The sequence below is a fragment of the Mustela putorius genome, unplaced genomic scaffold (assembly GCF_011764305.1).
Source record: "Mustela putorius furo isolate JIRA1106 unplaced genomic scaffold, ASM1176430v1.1 tig00003923_pilon_pilon_pilon, whole genome shotgun sequence".
NCBI classification, from domain to species: domain Eukaryota; kingdom Metazoa; phylum Chordata; class Mammalia; order Carnivora; family Mustelidae; genus Mustela; species Mustela putorius.
Genome location: NW_025422068.1, coordinates 5,739,008 through 5,759,623, shown reverse-complemented (window position 1 = coordinate 5,759,623; position 20,616 = coordinate 5,739,008).

Here is a 20,616-nt window from a genome sequence, read left to right as displayed (position 1 = left end):
CGAATCCCAAACAGACTCCCCGCTGAGCACAGAGCCCCACATGGGGCTCCTTCTCATGACCCTGAGATCATGACCTGAGCTGACACCAAGAGTTGGCCGCTTAAGTGACTGAGCCACACAGGCACCCCTTGGCTGGAGTTTTTTAGGCCTCAGGAGAGCCAGGCTTCTTGCTGGGAGGCTCCCCTCTCTCGCAAGCTGTCCAGCCTTGTGCATGCACACACTCTAACTGGCTCATTTTGACTCAGGCTCTATGCTCTGGATGAGCTTTGAGCTTTTCGTCAAACCAGAATGGGAGACCTATGATTTGGGTTCTGTGCTAATGGGATTCTGGGGCATTCCAGCCATGCTAACCTAGATAAGGGCATTTTCCATGGGTCTAGCTTAGCTCCTGACTTTACACTAGGGGCTGAGGCAGTAGGCAGGAAGCTAGAAGAAGATATTAGGTGACCTTGCGTGGACTTTTTCTGTACATGTACACCATTCAGGGACCTTCGAGGAAAAGGACTGGAGAAGCCAACACAGAATTCTGGTACTATTACACTTCTGCTTCATGATCACCCCTTATTAGCTCTCTCTGGAACCATCTGGCACAGTGTCTTTGCAAGTGCCTCCAACCCTGCCCTGGCCCAGGTGAAATGTATCTTCTGTCAAGGCTCAGCTCAGTGATTCCCCCAACCAGGAAGCCTCTTTGAGACCTGGCCAACAGAAAGAATCCTTTTGTTTTTAACAGCCCACAAGCTTTGTCAACACAATGAAATAGTCCTACAGCCTTTAACACAGTGCGCTGTAATGAGGTGTTTACTTCTCTGGGTTTCCCACTACGTATTGACCTCCTTCAGGAGAGTGACTGCATCTTACTCATCTCTTGTCCTCCACAGCTACGTAAACATTTGCTAAATCACATTGAATCCCCACCCCCAATTCATTGTGGTACCGAATTCTTTGATTTTAAGGAACTCATGCTGGCAGATGCACTTTGATTTAATAACTGTTCGGGGGTGGATAGATAAATCAATTGTGTGTGTATTCCCTTAAATTGGCTACTGATGAACGGGGATTCTGGGCCCCAGGTCCGTAGTGTCAACATCAGCTCCCCCACTGACAAACGGGGGCCTTGAGCAAGCGCCATAACCACTCCGAGCCTCAGTTTCCTCACCTACAAAATGGGACTGAGAATTGTGTCCACATCTCAGTGTTGTGAAGAACAAATGAACCAACACTTAGAGAGCACGTAGAATGTATCATGGCACACAGCAAGGGCTAGTTAAATATTTGTTATAATTATTATCCCAATATCAGATACAGTAAAATGCAAAATAAAAAAAATACCTACTCGAAACTCAAAACAATTTAACATTCTTAAAAGCTGGCTCAAACAACTCTGCATTCAGAGTGCTTTCCACAGCATGGGCCACCTCTGGAGTTGACCTTTCTTCTCGGGATTTGTGAAAGGTTACTCTTTGCCCTCCTTCCATATGGACCTTGCCTGCTTTTCTTGCATTATCATTTTTCTTCCTTCTCATCAGTCTTTATTTCCACCTGAAGGGGTGGCTCAGGATCGTGTATGGTGCATAACATCAACTGGCAGGGAATGGAACAAACAGTAAACACATAATAAAATAGTAAATGAACAAATGAATCACTGCCAGAACCCACACACAACACCTGGAATCAGTGACTAGATACCGTATAGTCAGATACTTGGAGTTAGAACCAACAGGTCAACCAATGAGCCCCCTCCTTTCTGTTCCAGCTCTGACAGGCACATACTCCTGTTTCGGGGACAGATCTGAATGGGTACCAGGTAGCATCCACATCTTGTGGCTGTTTCCTTAGTTCTTTGCTTTGATCCCTTCCCTTATCCAAGTTGAGGTATGGACAGATTTCTTTGTGCTCCTCTTCATTATAGTCCCCCCCCCCTTTTTTTAGAGAGAGAGTACAAGCATGCCTGAGTGGGGACAGGTGTGGGGAGAGGGGAAGAGGGGAGAATCCCAAGATGGCCCCATGCTCAGTGTGGAGCCCTATGTGGGGCCTGATCCCACAACCCTGAGATTTGACCTCAGCCAAAATCAAGAGTCACATACCCAGCTGACTGAGCCACCCAGGCACCCCTGCTCTTCCTTCTCAGTTCAGTTCTTGCTCCACTTGGTGCTTTCTGCCTGCCCCCTCACTGCCCTCATCGTGACTCCCCTACATGAGCCCTTGGCCTGTACACATGACAAATATTTCCGCATCTTCTTTACATCCAGAATGTTCAGTTGACCGTTTAGACTTTTTTTTTTTTAAAGATTTATTTATTTATTTGACAGACAGAAATCACAAGGAGGCAGCGAGGCAGGCAGAGAGAGAGGAGGAAGCAGGCTCCCTGCTGAGCAGAGAGCCCGATGCAGGGCTCGATCCCAGGACCCTGGGATCATGACCTGAGCCGAAGGCAGAGGCTTCAACCCACTGAGCCACCCAGGTGTCCCCCGTTTAGACTTTTGATGCTGTCTTTCTTGTGTGTTCAGTCCTGTGAAGGCCTGAGTTTGCCTGCATTTCTACCACCCAACAAATCCTCCAGGTGCTACCACTGGAAACCATTTGACTAATACTTCAGATAAGATATTGGCACTGCCTTGTGTGACTTGTTACGTAAGAGATAACAGCATAGATCATATGGCCAGTATAATGGCTCATTATTGTACTTATTAGACACCTATAGAGCCTGTGAGACTGAGTGCCAGATGCTGACAGCCTTAACTAGAGAGACAAGATTAAAAAGTGTTAAAATATATCATTACTTGCAAACTAATTTGACCTGACATTGTAGACATTCGGTGAAGGAACCATTCCCTGGGGAATATCTGAGTGGTCACAGTCGACTTTCATGAAGAGAGGGGAACATTCCTGACTTTGAAGGACTAGAAGATTCAAGCCTATGATGGAAGATAGTCAAGTATTCAAGAAGAAGAGCGTGGCAGAGAGGCAGGAACGAGCATGCTGTACGTGGGAGTGAGACCAGTTTGACTGGAATGGAGAACAGGAAGTTTGAATGCTAGGTCCAGGTATTAGATGTAGACTGAATCAGGTTTTGGAGAGGGGAGTCATGTGGTAGAATCAGATAGGAGAAGATAATCTCCTTTCATTTTGAAAATACAGTTGGAGGATTGGAAGCATAACCATGGGGAGGACAACTGGGAATACAGCCCATGAGGAATGAATCAAGATGGCAATATGGGAATGGAGAGAAAACATGGGCACGAAGACATTCAGAAGAGCTGAGCCTTACAGATCATCCTTTTTCTTATTTGGTTAGGCTTTCAGTACATTTTCTTGCCTGTGGAAAGCCCATAATTGCTTTTACTTCACATTTCTCTAATTATTCTGGCCCCCTCATCTCTCCTTAGCTCTCCTTATATGCTCTTCACATAGAGTAACACCATGGCAGAGTGTGGTGGGTGGTAGGATGGTTAATTCTATGTGTCATTTTGCCTGGGCTACAGGAGGCCCAGATAACAAAGTAAGCATCATTCCTAAGGATGTCCATGAGGGCATTTCTGAATAAGATTGGCATTTGAATTGGTAGACTCAGTAAAGAAGACTGCCCTCCCCAATGTGGGTGGGCCTCCTCCAATCTGTTGGTGGCCTACGTAGAAGCAAAGGTAGAGGAAGGAGGAATTCATAACCCTCCCCCTTTTATTTTGGCCTCGTAACTTTAACCTGGGACATCTCATTTCGTCTTCTCCCGACCTTGGGCTGGGATTTACCCCACCAGCACCCCTGGTTGTCAGGCTTTCTGACTCAGATTGAATTATGCCACATCGCTTTCTGGGGTTTCCAATTTACAGATGGCAGATCGTGGGACTTCTCAGTCTCTATAATCTCTTGCAACAAATTCCTCCTAATCACTCTCTCTATAGATAGGTAGGTAGGTAGCTAGGTAGGTAAGCAGGCTGGTTTCTGTTCCTCTGGACAACTCTGACTAATTCAGGTAGGGAAAATTCAGTCATGTAAAACACAGGTTTCTTTTATTGGGTTGTGTGATGATGGTGATGGGCATTAATGAAATGACCAGGAAGACCCTCACAGTCGGTTGGCCGGCCTGGGACTTTGTGAATCTTCCTGGTTACGATTAGAGTATGGCATCATTGACAGCTCCCTGACACCCTTCCCTTCTCTGCCACACCCCTCCCTACTTGTAGTAAAAAAAGAAGAACTGGTGCTGGATGGGGGATAGGAGCCAACCAAGAGTCAACCCCCACCCTCCCCATTTCCCTTTATGCTCCATGTTTGCTTGTTATTTTTGTGACATTGCTTATTCCCCCAGGTGACAGCTTATTGAAGCTGCTCTGGTAAGGACTCCACTGTCCCAGCCACATGTAGGACCTTGACAAACATCATCGCTGATATTTTTTTCCCATTTGCCTGAACTTTAAAGGTCTTTTAGTCGCTAGAATGGTTCATGCTCATAAAAACTGCTAATATTCTCTGCTGTTTGACGATGTTCAGTTTCCTTTGAGATTCTGCCATGTTTGCACTTTTCCTTATGCCAGGCATAGATGCTCGCTAGGCAGTGGTGGAAAGGAATGAGTGAGTACATGATCCCCTGGAGTGTTAGTTGTAGCAAAGAGCTCATAAAGACAACCTGACTCTTTGGGCTGATTGTGATTTTTGAAGGACTAAGAATAAAGGTTTTCACAAGGATGCGGATAAGGCCATTTGGGACATGAGGGTCGATGTAGCTTAAGCACCCAGTCTCAGTAATACAGACTTCAGGTTAACTGAAGGGAGGTGTGGCAGAGCTAGCCTTCTATCTTGGTCACAGATATGTCGACATTAGGATTCATCTACTCTGAACTTCCCACTTCTTAACAGAACTTGAGAGGGAAGAAGTGACTTGTGCAAGATACCGTATCAGGTGGTAGTGCCTGAAAAACAAATGTCAGGAATGGGCAATTTCTAAATCTGCTCTCAGGTTGCCATATTTGGGACTGCCTCCATCAGAGACCTGCCTGAGAGATGCGTGCCTGCTGCTCAAACTGGCATCGCCCAAACTACCTCTGTTCCAAAGTCGTTGGCTAATAGCTCTTCCAGATCTTTGCCAGTTGATGGAACAGAGAAAACAGAAGTGCCAGCAACAGAAGGAAGATTACAGCTGGAAGGAAAGGCCAGGGAAAGTGGGACTAGGACTCGCGTAGAGACATTGGTAAGGGGAGGAGGTCTGAGAACCAAGGCAGTGGTGACCCAAGTTGTTACCGATTGAAGGTATGTGTCCCTGCCCCCCAGTGTGATGGTACTGGGAGATGGTAGAGCCTTGGGGAGGTAATTAGATTTATATGAGGTCAGGAGAGTGGGTCTCAGTGATGGGACTTAATGCCCTTACAATAAGATGAAGAGACCAGAGCTCTTCCTGTGTCTTCCAAGAAAACAGCTGTCTGGAGCTATCAACTTCATCAGCACCTTAATTTTGGACCTCCGCCTCTAGAACTGTGAGAAATAAATGTGTGTTGTTCACACCCACCACCTCGATGGTATTTTGTTATAACAGCCTGAGCAGACTAAGTCCCAGGTCGATGCCCTGAGTGTTTGAAGAGCCCCTTTCTGCTGCCGGAGCAGAAAAGAAATCTGTTTCCAGTGAGCCAGATATTCCAAAGAATATTTGCAAATTTATTCAGAGATTTTTCTTTTTTCCAGTTAAATATTTCAACTGGAACATGATAAAAGTGGGACTTTTTTTTTTTTTTTTTTTTGCCCAGGGCGTGGAGAGGCAGGGAATATTACCCTCAGAGAGAGAAGAAAGAAGCCACCTTGCAAAATGGGGGATAGAGTATGTGTTCATTCCCCCTTGCCAGTCCTGGCCTGAGTCCCCAGGTTCTTCCTATTTCACTTAAGCTAATTTAAATGAGTTTTGTTTCTTACAACCAGATCATCTCTGGCTAATGTCTGGAGTCACTAATTGCAATTCTACACCTTCCTTCTCCCACAAACTGAAAAACACCTCATCTGAGAATACGAAAACCGAAATAACCAACAGTGAGACACCGGTGGTTAAGTTGTTAAACTGTTTACTTTTGTGACATTCTAGCTTTGTTACTCATTGGCAAATCACTTCTCATGTCTTCCGTTTATATGGTTATTGCTCTATCAAAATGCACCTGGAGGTCTCAACACCCAAGTTAATAATTGTTTAAACTTATTTAAAAGTCAATGTTTGTGAACATGGGTGAAGCACCCCCCGTCCATTTGGAGGTTAAGGGTACATTGTCAAGACCAGGGATGGGTTTGGGTCTCTCGGGGCTGAGTCACTATCAGCTGCAGGACTCTGGACAGGCCGTTTAAGCTCTTTGAACATCAGTTTCTTTGATTATTCCTAAAATGGGGACAGTAATATTCTCACCATTGGATTGTTATGAGGAGTAAATGACTTCATCTACCGAACAACCACTCTTTGACACATAATATAGATTCCCAATGAATGGTAACTCCTTCTCCCCCCGCCCCCCATTTTTCTATTTTTTTTTTTTTTACCATGGCCAGATGAGTTCTACCCATTGACATAAATGATCATTTTCTCAGTTTGTCGGAACTTCAAAACCTCAGCTGTGTGGTTTATTTTTGCGAAGTTCAAAATAGATGAGAGTTGACTTTCCCATGACTGATAACCCTCTTTTAAAGTATGCTGTCTCGGGCGCCTGGGTGGCTCAGTGGGTTAAGCCGCTGCCTTTGGCTCAGGTCATGATCTCAGGGTCCTGGGATGGAGTCCCGCATCGGGCTCTCTGCTCAGCGGGGAGCCTGCTTCCTCCTCTCTCTCTCTGCCTGCCTCTCTGCCTACTTGTGATCTCTCTCTGTCAAATAAATAATAAATAAAATCTTAAAAAAAAAAATAAAATAAAGTATGCTGTCTCTTCTGTTATTCCAAAAAGCCCTGGATTATTACTGACCTTAGAAAGAGAAGACAGTTTCTCTTTTATTTTTATTTTTTCCCCCAAAGGCAGTTGACTAAATATAAATCCTAACTCAAAGAGTTACCGGTAAATGATTCCTGTATTATGTAGAGTGATGACTGTGGCATGGAGGTGTGAGGTCTTTGAGAAAGCAACAGGAATGTCATCGTTGTCAGATTCTTTTTATAGTCAGCTGGAGGGATTCTGATTTGATTTAGGTACGATTTAGTTTGTAACTGGATTAAACTTTGCACTCCATTAAAAACCAATCAGCTGACTTGCCCTGGGGGAGTTTTGCTTTTATGAAGAAGACTTCATTTCAGAGAACCCCCCCCCTTTTTTTCCCCTTTCGGATGAGTTATTTAGCCTACAGCTTTCCTGCTTTCCTTTATTGGTGTCTCATATCTTCATTTGAATAAGGACATGAGTAAATTACAGAATCCCTGTTGGCTATGGTTTTGTTCTTTGGAGTAGAGATGAATTTCTTAAGAGTTCTTTTCATCCCTTGTACTGTGAATTCTGTCACTGGGGAGGGTGAGAATTACCGTGGTGGGTCTAAGGGTCTGGGTTTAAGAAGAGAATGGGATGTTTTTAATAGCAGCTATCAAATGATTATCACACAGAACATTGGGAGAAGGAGCCTGGTGACTCCAGACAGGGCCAGAGAACATTCCTGGTTGATTTTGAGAGTATAAAGCTTGTTCCCTATTTCTTCTGTGCGTATCATGGACCTATAAACATATATGGGCTTGAAAATGTACCTTTTTTTTTTTTTTAAAGATAGAGGGATGCAGCATGGAGCAGGGAGGACAGAGGGGCAGACGGAGAGGGAGACAGAGAATTTTTTTTTTAATATAGATTTTTATTTATTACTTTGTCAGAGAGAGAGCACAACCAGGGGGAGCCCAGAAGGAGAGGGAGAAGCAGGCTCTCCATAAAGCAGGGAGCCCAATGCAGGACTCAGTCCCAGGACCCTGAGATCATAATCTGAGCTAAAAGCAGATGCTTAATCCACTGAGCCATGCAGGTGGCCCAGAGATGGAGAATCTTAAGCAGTCTCCATGCCTATGGAGTCTGACCAAGGCTTGATCTCAAGACCCAGGAAACATGACCCAAGCCAAAACTGAGAGTCAGGCCCTTAAAAATCGAGAGCCCCTTAACTGACTCAACCACCCCAACACCCCAATAAATATACCTTTTAATAACATTGTCCATCAATGCATGGGCTATAGTCAAGCTCTTACATCTGGGTACACCTCTGGACATTTATTTTAAGGAGGTCACCCATCCTCGTTTTGCAATAGTCATAATATTAACAACAGATATAAGACTAAAATAAAGAATGGGAAGCATCGTGCAATCCAACACCTCCTAAGTACTAACTTTATGCCCAACACTGTGTCAGGCATGTGAAATGCTCATTACCTCTTTTAATACTCAGACCCACCCTATGAAGTAGTTTCTGTTGTTCCCTCCTCTTTGCCTTTGCTGAGAATCTCCTGAAGTCCCTTGCCCGGGGCCACACAACTGGCGTGTGGTGCAGTGAGGTTCGAACCTGGGCAGCTGGTCTGCTGGACAATGTGTACTTGGTATCCAAGTCCACAGAAGATAACTCGCTTAGCAAAGTCAGGCTGAACTGATTAGTGATGTGGGAACTATTCAGCAGATAGGACATTTAGAGCAGTTGAAAATTCAGTTAGTGACAGATGTTGTAGAAGGTGCAAGTTCTACAGACTACTTGCTTCATTGGTCAAACTAAATTTTATAAAGGTGCCAGTTCATCGACACACTTGTTTCATGTTGTGACCAGATGCTTGTTCAGTACTTGAGAATCTTTCCTCTTGATTCAGCCTAATGGGAAATTAACAAGTGATTTTGGGGGAAAACAGAAAATATGGAAGGGCTGGGGTAGGATGCAGATAATAATCTTGTTCATAAAGGAAATGCCAACTGCCCTCCTCTCCCCGTCCCCCTCCCCCACCAGGCATCCCAGTTGCTTTGTCTTGATTGACACAAAACTCTCTTGTTTGTCCAGCTGTTGCCAAGTGACACTTTGGCATTTGCATAGCCAGGAAGTCCTGGAAAATAGGGCTCCAGCATTTCCTCGTATTATTTTAATAGTAATTAGGAGTAAAAGTTATTTTTAGCCTTCTGGCAGCGAATTATTTATTGCAGCTTCTATTTTAACTTGGTAAATAAAGTTCTATTTCCTGGTTGCCTGGAATGAGAAGTTTACGACATAACTGAGTAGATGTCTTTGTGTTTTTTATGAGACAAATTCCAGGACTGAGTAGCAGTAAATTCTTAATGGAAGCACATTTTCAATGGGAACGTAGATGGAAAAATTACTCACTATGACCCATTATGACATAACAAAAATATAGCGCTTTTCTTGTTTGGATTGTTTAAAATGTGCAAAGATTGGTGATTTTTATGGAATCAGAAAAATCCCTATATTGTTCTGGCAAATTAGTATGTGTTGCTTTGGCTTTGCATCTTTCTTGGTTACACACTAGCTCTTGTTCTATTTTAGTATACTGAGTTTATGTCATCTTTGAATCAAGCAAGCATCCATAAAGATATTATAAAGATATGTATTATTTTTCTTGCTGCTTTAGAATGTTCTTTGCTTTTTATTTTACCGTCCCTGTCCTCTCTTGTAATCTCATTAGCTGTTGCCTGGGAAGGAAGGGCTTGACATCAAACCATTGCACGTGTCTAGGGTACACTTGCCCCATGATGAGCACTGTGAGAGGGACTCAGGAATGAACCAGACATAGTCTGTCCGCTCTAGAATAAGGTAGCAGAATAGTCACCAGTGAGAGTCTTCCATGGGAAGGACGAAGAGAGAAGGAGAAAGGGGCTTTTTTTTTTAAGATTTATTTGAGAGAAAGAGAGAGCATGAGTGGATAGGGAGGGGCAGAGGGAAAAGCAGGTTCCCCGCTGAGCAGGGGGGGCTGGATCCTAGGACTCTAGGATCATGACCAGAGCCAAAGGCAGATGCTTAACAACTGAGCCCCCCGGGGAACCCTAAGAAAGGGGCTACTTAAAATATGCATCATCACTAGGAAATCTACTCTGCTTCTCTCCAGAGTTTTGGGATAGAAATATTGACTTGTCTGTAGAATCTGACCAGAAATACCAGTGACTTAGCAGCTATTGACTTCTACCTTGGGAACTTTCAGAATTGAATATCTCATGTTCTATTCCCTTGATAGGTTAGAGAATGCATTTTTTACTTGACATATTGCATAAGTTAACAGTTTCTGAAAAGCACTAATTGACTTATCAGAAACAATCTCTGAATGCACAGCAAATGCAAAGTCAATCAAAGAAATCTCCTGCAGGAAGCTCTGTGCCAAGTGATTTAAACATGCCTCTAAAATGTGGAGTCTGAGCGTGGTTCTTCCTCCTGGATTAAGAAGCTGTGATGTGCCTGAAGCCAAAACAGAACCAGAACCGTTTATGGTTTCGTTTGTACTCTACCCCATTCTCATGGCCTCTAAGTACCCTTGTTTGTATTTCGGTTGAAAGAGGGAGGTGATTATGTCTTCAGCATGTGACCCTCTCAAATGTACACACAGGCCTTTTCATCTCTATGAGGTCATAGAGATATGCCCTCAACCAGTAAGTTCTTGAAGTTTGGACTGGGTTTTGGACTGGGGGCTGCACCAGTCAGATCTCCATCCACCCGGATGTCCATCCACAGGCCTCAGTTCCTCCTGGGTGTCAGTTGGAGGCTTCTGTGTTCCCACCACAGGCCCCCCTCCATAGGGCAGCTCACAGGAAGGGGTGGGGGAGGGGGAAGGAGGACAGAGAGAGAAGAAAAAAAAAGAGAAAGAGGTTGAGATTGAATGAAAAAGCAAGAGTGCCCCGAAAGCCACAGTCTTAGGTATTTCCAATATAGACTATCCTATATTTCCAGTATAGGCTATATTTCCAATATAGGCCTGATCTCAAAAGTGACATATCATGGCTTCTACTGTATTCTAATGGCCACACTCACCAAACCTGATACCGTGTAGGAGGAGACTACACAGGCGTGTGAATGCCTGGAAGCAGGGACTACTGGAGGCCATCTTGAAGGCCAGCTCTCCTAAAATGTGGGTTATGGTTTGGAGAACTTTCTGATAAAACTTTGCTGTTTATATTATGTTGGTAATGGATACTGTAAGAATGGGACGTTCAGTGACATTCACGTTCAGTGTGGTCTTTAGCTGTAGACATTTGAAATGATGTGACTGTGTTTTATTACACTTGCAGTCTGATGCTTTTGAAAATAAGATCTGTTTTATTAAACTAGTAATCGTTGATAATACATCTCAGAGAATGTGGGTTTGGAACCGGTTGCCAACCCAAAGCATGCGTAACAGCAGTGGTGGGAAGGAGCCCTGTAAGGCCCGCACACTTCTAAGTAGCTTCATATACCTGGGAACTTTTTTGTCAGTATTCATATATGAGATTTAAACTTGCCTATTCTTTACTCTTTCAAAGTTATTATACTTTTCTTCTTACATTGTTTCGAGTTTGCTATAATTCTGTGCAAGGATAAGCATGCGAATAGCCTATATCGGAAATACCTTATTTTCCCCCATTTGATGGACTTACACTGCTCAAGGCTTTATGTCCCAGTTGTGTTTTGTGGAGCAGGAGGAAGTATGTGTCACAGTAGGTCCTGACACCATGCTACCTTCCATCAGCTGCCTTCTTTTATTAAGTAACATCCTTTGGAGAATGGTTTATAGGTGGGCTATGAGAGAAAAAGAGAAGTCCAGAGATATCGGAATCACTTTAGGACACTAAACCAAGTCTTGTGTTGCAGAAAAGAATACCCAAGAGCTTTAAGGATTGGAAGACAGAGTGTATTCTAGTGATTAAGTAAATCATGTTGAGCTTGGTTTTCATTTCCTTTTATCGTCAAATGTTTGAGGAGCATGGCTTCTTGGAGAAACACAAATGAGGACTTGAAGTGATGGGAGGGGCTCTGGGATTTGATTCCTCCTATCTTGAGGTTAAGTAATAATAGGAGTTAAACCAGGTATCTGTGACAGGATATCACAGTTTCTTTGCCAGGGGACTCTGACCAGCCCTTGGAGGAAGACAGCCGCATGGGGAAGACTCATGGCACATGCTTTGTGACCCTAGCAGGAATTTGGCTCTTCTTCAAGGGTACTCTGTTCTTCTCGGGAAGAAGTTGTTTAGAGTGAAAAATCTTGTTTAGAATCCAGTCATGGACTGGTCAGAGCCAGGTACACCAGAATCTCTGGCGGTTTGGATCATATGCCTCTCTGGCTTCTGGAATCTCAGGTTCTGGAGAGTCTTATTACACTAACCCTTTGTCTATATAGTCTCTGATGCTATCTAGTTGATTTCTTGGATCCTTGGCAGGGGTGAATAATTTTTAGGGCTCTTTAGGAAAATAGTGCACAATTACAAATGTAAGTTACATGTAAAAAGAAATAGGAATTTAGACTGAGAAACGAAATCACAGCAAATCATATATTTTAAAAAGCTGTCACATACCGCCACTGTCACAAATCCAGGAAAAAAAGAAGACGACAACGACAGAATGGCTTGGGAGCTAAGTGTTACCCAACTTTTTCTCTCCCTTGCCACCCACAAACTTTTGGTGCTGGGCGCTGTGGGACAAATTCCCATCATAATATTATTTCAGGCTTTGTCCCTTCATGTCCCAACACTGGGAGAATTGGCCCTGTGGGGATGGGACCATCTCTGAAGGCATTTGTAACTCTGGCGTGACTAGCAATTGCTTAACACGGAAGCTTCCGAAAACCTCCTAAAAATAGCATCCTGAACCCAAGCCAAGGGATTCCCAGTCAGCTTCCCCTTCTCAGATACTCACCGTGAGCATGGCCTCTCTGTGGCCTCCCAATGTGGGGATGGAAGTCAGAGTGGAAAGAGACAGTAGCTGAAATAACGGCGATGGTCATTAAAGTACCTTGCTTCCACAAGTTTTATCAAAACCCGTGAGCATGAGAATACATACTTAGGGTCCCTCACAAGGTCTGTACAAAGTGTGGGGTCCTAAAGCCTAAGCTTGGCTTCATCGGAAACCTACTTCAGATTTTCAGACTTAAAACCATTATATTGAAACACATTGACAGGCAGAGACAGACTGGGGTTCACCCTTTCAGACCCGGATTGGCAACCTCAGAGCCATGAATGGTTCAGCTGGGCTCCCGTCCCAGACTCACTGTGCTCTTCTCTGTCGAACTCAGCATTCAGGCCCTGTGTTTTGGAAAATGAAGTGACAGTTTTGGTAGACCATGGCCAGGATTGGCTGTAACATCAATTTCTTTCGGACTCTTCTAGTGGACATTGAACCCCAAAATGGGGTGAGGCATGCTGGTTCAGGACCTGCTTGCTATCACTGTACATCCAGGGAGAAGACTTAAGGGGATTCTAATTCTCTGGAGACAGGATTGAAACAACTGAATTCTTTCCAAGATAGATTGGAACAAAAGATGATCAGAAAGTGCTCTCTGGACCTTGGAGAGCATCAGCATTAACCTGATGGATTTTAAAAAGCAGGCTTGACTCATCTCTGCCTCCCATCATAAACATTTCTTACCGAGTGCGTGTGTGTTAAGCATGCATCTTGCAATGTAATAGATATCCCAGGTTAGATTTTCATTTAATCCATCAGACATGTCCATGAGCATAAAGAATTTTGTGTTTCACTCCCCCCGCCCCCGCAAGGGAAAATGGTGCCCAGTCATGATCAGACAAGCAGAGCTCTGAGGACCCTGGTTTTCCAGGCTATCACATTCCTGTCTTGCTTCCCATTTTCCTAATTTCAACTAATTATCATCCTCCCTAATCTAACGCCTGGCACAAAAGCTTAGCCTCCCCTGGAGGCCCACAGTTAAGATTTCTTCCTGGTTTTATTTCAGTTCCTTCCGCCTTTCTTTTATTTATTAATCAATTCCTAGTTGAACAAAAATCTCATCTTTCTAGGCCAATTCTGAATTTTCACTGGAGGCTGGCAAGATTTTCTGATCTCTCCCGGAGGGAGACTCGGGCAAAAGTCGGATCCCTGCTGTCTGGAGCACCTGGCTGAACTTGGAAGGTAGATTAGGTAGCATGTGACCAATTTAACCAGTAGGCCCGGTGGTGTTTTTGTTTTCTTTTTCTCTTTTCTTTCAAGCTCTCATGTGCTGTATAACCCCAAATAAAATCATGCACAACTTATGTATATGTTTAATTCAGTAGCATTCTGTGTAAAGATAAAGCTGAAATTTCATCTTAAATGGATCTATTCATTCCGTGCTTTGGAGGCCAGCCAGGAATGAACTCCAAATGTGAGACTCTTGCAACCAAAAGTACATGCTCCATGTGACTCAAACCTATATTTTCCAATGGCCAATAGAACAAGCTTCAAATGCTCTCAAGCTGTGTCTAGGCTCATACGGGGAGATAAACAGAGGCCCCAAACTGTGCACAGAATATATAAGTCATCAAAGCAATTTTAAAATCAATTCAACATTTGACAAGGAGCCAATATGGTTCCCTTGTGATTAGAATGACATGCCCAGGCTACTACTGGGGTAAAATTCTGACAGCAGTGTTTTGTACACGCTGGAACTTAGGCAGAGCTCCCCCCACCTTCCTCCCCCATCCAAGGAAAGCCATAATGCAGCATGACAATGGTGTATCTGTGAGATCACGAACACATGGGCACCATTCAACTGTGAGGGTATTGATGAAATCCTAGTGACTGGGCAAGAGAACCCAACACCCCAGTGTGTATGGGATGGCCCCAGCCACATTGATAGCGAGCCAAAGGAACAATCGTCTCTGAATCTAGAGATAATAGAAAATGGTCTTCATCTAATGTTGGGGATTTGTTTTGTTTTATTTTGTTTTTTGAGGGAGAGAGTCAGGACAGGGAAGATGACTGTGACCAAAGCACCATGGCAGGCCCTCATATTTTTAATCTTTATAAGAGAAAACAGAACAGCACTTGCTAATGAGAGGCCCATTTGCCATTGATTGTCTCCCTCTTCCTGTGAGCTCTGGTTCTAAGTCCTTTTTTCTAATTTAAAAAAGTTCTCTTGGCTCCTCAAGGTACAGAGGAGACCTGGCGTGGAAACCGGAGGGAGGAAAATAGAGGGCTTGTCATACCTAGCTTCATTTGATGGGTTCATTTTGATCTTGGCTTTTTCCATTTTTTTTTTTTTTCCTCATTAGAACTTCAGAAATAATTACCTCTGTTTCTTCTTGGGGAAACCAAAAGAGACAAGTGTCCCACAGCTGTGATTTCTTTTCTTTTCTTTTCTTTTTTTTAAGATTTATTTATTTATTTGGGTGGGGGAGGGGCAGAGGGAGAGAATCTTTGAAGCAGACTCCTCACTGAGCACAGAGCCCTGAGGCGGGCTCGATCCCATGATCCGGTGAGCTCATGATGGGAGCCGAAGTGGAGAGACCGGACACCACCCACAGGTGTGATCCTAATGCTGAGTCACTCTTTCCCTGGAAGAGGCACAAAGCCGTATTTTCTCCTCAGCCTTTCTTTTCCCATCTTGGAATCTCAAACTCATCACTCCCAATCATTGCATAGGCGCTCTTGCCACCACCTGGCCTGGCCAGTGCCCCGGCTTCCTCCTCCTTGCTTGCATCTCTGCATGGGGCTCCAGTTATAAGAGTCCTTGTTGGCGCTATTCCAGTCTGCCACCATGCCCCAGGTCCTCGTGCTCTGTCTGACAAGAGACTGCTGACAGAAGTAAATGCTGCACACACGGCAGTCATACCCTAGAGACTTGGTTCTCTCTTTGGCCCCGGTTGGTCCCCACGTTGCTGTAGACCCTCCTGCACCTGGATAGCTGATGAATAATGTCGCTACAGATGCTGGGTAAGATTTTTCCTAAATTAAGTTTGCTCCTGTGGTTTGGGAGGCTTCCTGTGGTCGATTCCCCAGGAAAAGCCAAGTTGGGAAACTGCTTTGCTCTTCCCCAAGGATCTGAGGACTGTGTTGTGACAACCTCCAAGGTGGGGGTGGGGCTTGGGGGGGATCTCTTCATGGTCAAATCATGCCAGTCTCCTGGGAAATAGTCAAACTTTTTTTCATGACCTGTGAGGCCCTATAGGAGCTTCCCCTTTCTGAACTCATTCCAGGCACCTTCCTCCTCCCCCTTTCCTCTCCCTTTTATGGCCCATATTGCATGTTGCTCTTCCTGTGCCTAGAATACTTTCCTAACACGTCTTTCCTGCCTTACCGTCATCTAGGTTTGTTTGTTGTTGTTACTGTTTTTAAGATTTTATTTACTTCCTAGAGAGAGCATGAGTGGGGGCGGGGAGCAGAGGGAGAGGGGGAAGTGCTCCCCACTGAGCAGAGAGCCTAGATGTGGGGACTTGATCCCAGGACCCCAAGATCATTACCTGAGCCAAAGTTGGACACTTAACTGACTGAGCCACCCAGACACCTCTCATCCAGTTTTTAGCTTAATTATTACCTCCTTGGTTGGTTGTTCCCACCTCCTCCTCTATTTTTTCGCTTTGCAATTATACCTATGTGACTTTATATGTTTATCTCACTTGTTTATTTAATTATTTTTGTCTTCCTGTGGTAGAGTAGTCTGTTCAGACAGAAACCTTGCTGTCTCCTTGGAGGTAGTTTAAACAAAATAGAAACCCAGCATGTATCCTTCTTCCTCTTTGTTCAGTGTTCAGGTTTACCATTTGACCTCTGTTACTCCTTCACACTTGAAGTCCGCTCACCAATCTTTGGATCCACTGTCTAATCTCTAGGTTTGCTCCAGACTCTTAACAGGTCTCCCTGCCTCTGCTCCGACCTGGCTCTCCTCTATTCTCCACACTCTTGCTAAAATGGTGTTTCTGAGCTTGAAATCTCAGCATGTCACTCCCCTACTTAGAACCTTCACTGATGCCCAAGACTGTAAATGTGACCTTCAGTGCCCTGTGTGAACTAGCCTTGGCCAGTCTCTCACCTGCATCCCCTCCATGACCCATCCCTTTTCTACACAGCAGTCGCAAATTTGCATATTCATTTCCCTCCATGGCTCATGATCTCACTTGTCATATGGCTTCCTCACAGTTAACTCCCTCTGCCTGGACCTCCCACTTATGTCAGGACCTGTTCTCCGTGGAGCTCTCACCCAAATCTGTCTGGTTAGACACTTACTCCTTGCCCCTAGGTTCCTATGGCCATCCTCCTTTGAAACATTCATGGTTCTGTATGCACTTTCCTTGTCCATTTCTCACACTGGAATTGGAACCCCTTTGAATATAGGGACTGTGTCCAGCTGAAAAGGAAAGGGGAAAATGAGCAAAAAAAATGGAAAATGAATGGCCCAGTAAGACAATACAGAGCATGTGCTGTAGAGTTTCCACGGTTGTTAAAGACAACACAGAGAAAGGACTTTGACTTTGGGCTTTGAAGGATGGCCAAATGCATTCTACGACCAGGGAGGAAGTATGACTGTTTGGGCTGAAGGGAATGGAAAGGGGTCCAGGGTGGTTAGAAGGTTGTAGAGGGCCATGGGGTTACATAGCTTATAGCCAGATCCCTGGCAGTTGGAATGCTCCAGCATGAAGTTAACACCAACTGTGAAGGCCATGGGGAGTTGCCTTTGTTTCTGTATAAGGATGTGATGTGGACTTGATTTATGGGTCAGAAAGAACCACCTCGCAACAGGGTGACAGATGGAGTGCAGAGGGGAGAGGGTGGGATCAGTAAAGCCTGCAGAGCCCGAGTCAGTCATCTAGGTGAGCAATGATGAAGAAACCCAGGGCTGAGACAGGGCTGGGGTGGTGCGGGTGGTGTGGATGAGGTGGGGGGTAGGTAGGAGAGACCCTGTGGGAGGAGAACAGACAGTGTCTACTGTGGGAGAAGAAGAAGGAGCCTTGATCAGCTGGGAGGATGGTAAGGCAGACGTTCAGCGGGGCTGCCCAGCCGAGCATCTCAAACAATAGCCCACTGTATCCAACGCTGCTGAATGCCTAGTGGGAGGAGTGTTGCTCCAAGCTGTGCGTTGCAATTTAAGAGGATGTTCAAAAAAATGTAGCCGATTCTGGAGCAAGGAAGGGCCTGGAAACCTTGACCAAAGACAAGGGAACTCCAGAACCCAAAGTTGTTAGTTTGGCGCCCACTCTCACAACGCCAGGGGCAGTGCCATGGCTGCCTTTGTGGATTTGAAGATGGACCTGTCGAAGAGATATTGCACCTGTTCACAGGGCGGAACCAACCCTAGGGGTGAGCTAGGACTGACGGCAGAAGCATATTGTGGCTTCATATAGGGGAGGTCTTTCTAAGAGGCAGAGCTGTGAACTACCTTGCCAGCTGAGAGCTTCTGTGAACACATGGCCAAGCAGATATCTAGGATCCCTAGAAAGGGATATTGGGGGTCAAAGGAGAGATGGGGTAGAATCTTAGGGCTCCAGAGGCTTAATGTGTCCTGCCATGGATGTCCTAATTCACGCCATCTTTTTATCACCTGGAGCTGGCAATGGGACTTTGATGGGGGAGGGGACGTGTTATGGGCACCCCACTGTCACCTATGGAGGAAGAGCTCGGGGTATAGAGGACCCTTTGGGTACTGGCAGCCATCTGCCATCCTTGATCACTTCCTTCCTCCTCTTCTCCGCTGTGCACAGATTTGTACTCAGAGCTGATATGGCTAGAAGGGGCTCTAGTCATTCTGGGCCCTCGGTACCAGCCGCGTAGCAGTCCAGGAGAAGGCCCCCCGTTATTTAACTCGAAATTCGTCCTTCCTTCAGTGTTTTCACACAGAGAACAGGGCCAGTCTGGTGTCTGGGTCTCTTGTGCAGGGAGTCCCTGTTTGCCTGCAGTGGAGTTCCCCTTCTGTCTCCTCCTTCCATATTCATCTCACGACCTCACTAGCTAACTACCTCTCTTCTCTCTCTCATTCTCTTTCTTGCTCTCCTCTAGGGCTTTATCAGCCATTGACAGATCAGAAATCTTCTCTTCAGTGTTCTGGCAATCAGAGAATATGCCCGAGTGTTAACAAACATGTGAATGAAAGGGGGCCCTGGGTGGCTCAGTCAGTTAAGCATTTGACTCTTCATTTCAGCTCAGGTCATGATCTTGGGGTCGTGGGATCAAGCCACACCTGACTCCATGCTCAATGGGGAGTCTGCTGGAGATTCTCTTTCCCTTTCTATCTCTGTCTCCCCCTGCCCTCTCTCAAATGAATAAATAAATCTTTAAAAAAGAAAAAGAGAGAAGATTCTGCCTCTCCCTCTCCTTTTGCCTCTCCCCTTCTAAAATTAGATGTTTATATATTTAGTATATATGATTTATAGAACATATATACAAATGATAAAGATTTCATAATTTATACAATTGGTGCTAATATTTCTCTACCATTTGCTAGGGTCAGGCCTCAAAACAGCCCTGTGATCTTAAGAAACAACCTTGGTGAAGTTAAGTACATTATCCACAGTCCTTCCTCTAGGAAGAGGCAGAGTTCAGGGTCTAGATCCAAAGCGGAGCCTTGACCTTGATGCGCTACACTAAACCACCTCTTTTTGTCTGTTTCTTCCCCTCCCCAACCCCCTCGGCCCGCCCACCCCTGGATAGACCTTCAGGTAACTCTAACTCACAGACAGAGAGTCTTCAAACTTCCGCTGTCTTTTCAGACTGAAATTCCCTGGGAACAGGAACTAATCTCACCTTGAGGCTAAGAGCCCCCCATGACTGCATTGTCTAATATACAGTATTAAAATCACTAATACGTTTTCGTATTTCTGTGTGTTGAAATGATGCTATCTGGGATATACTAGGTAAAGGGGGTGTTAAATTTAATTTCACCTGGTTCTTTTTTTTTAAAGCGTGGCTATTAGAAAACTTAAGGGTTACATTCTGTGGCTCTCGTCAGTTTCCCTGGACCTGGGCACTGTGGGAGAGGTAGGTGGTGCCTTTTCTTCAAGCCCAACTCAAGTGTTCTATTGAAGGGAAGAAGCCAGAAGGAACAACCGGAAACCAAATCCCTGTAAATTCTGTGAATGACATTCCATGTGACCAAACCTGGCATGTCACCGTGATTTCACGTTCTATGTCCCTTTCATCCTGCGGACTCCCTCATGTTTTTTGCTTTTGTCTTTAGAAAGTGGCCTCATGCTCACAGAACCCCGGGGTCCTTCTGGCCTCTGGCCTGCCCTCCTTTCCAGAAAGTCAGCCCTGAGGCTAAGTGCACAGCTTCCCTTCCGCCCCCTGCTCCTTCTTTCCACCTGGTTCCCATTCTGCGCTCACTGGGCTGTGGAGAGCTGTCTGGGGCTCTGAGATCTAAAGGGCACAAAAGCATCCCTGGAAATGTCATGAAGTGGGGACATTTATATTGACCAGAATTCCTTTCTGGGTGAGAATGGCTTTGGTTGAATTGTTGGAATAATTTGGCATCGGGCTCTGCATGGAGTGGAGTATAAGGAACCCAAAGGCCTTAGGTGGGTCCTAAAGTCACTAAATGGCCTTTAAAGAGTGTAGATTTGGTTAATTGTGGGGCTTTTGTTCTCTGGAGGTGGGTATGCAAGTTTGAAGGAGAGGTGGAGAGAAGGCCGTGGCCACGGGGATTCCACTCCCCTCTTTTACGCAGCAGGTGTCCTTCTGTCAATATTTTAATGAATAGCCCTCCTTGAGAAAGCAGATCATTAGTGTTTAGGGCACCCACAAGTCTTAGGGTGGCCCCAGCATTCT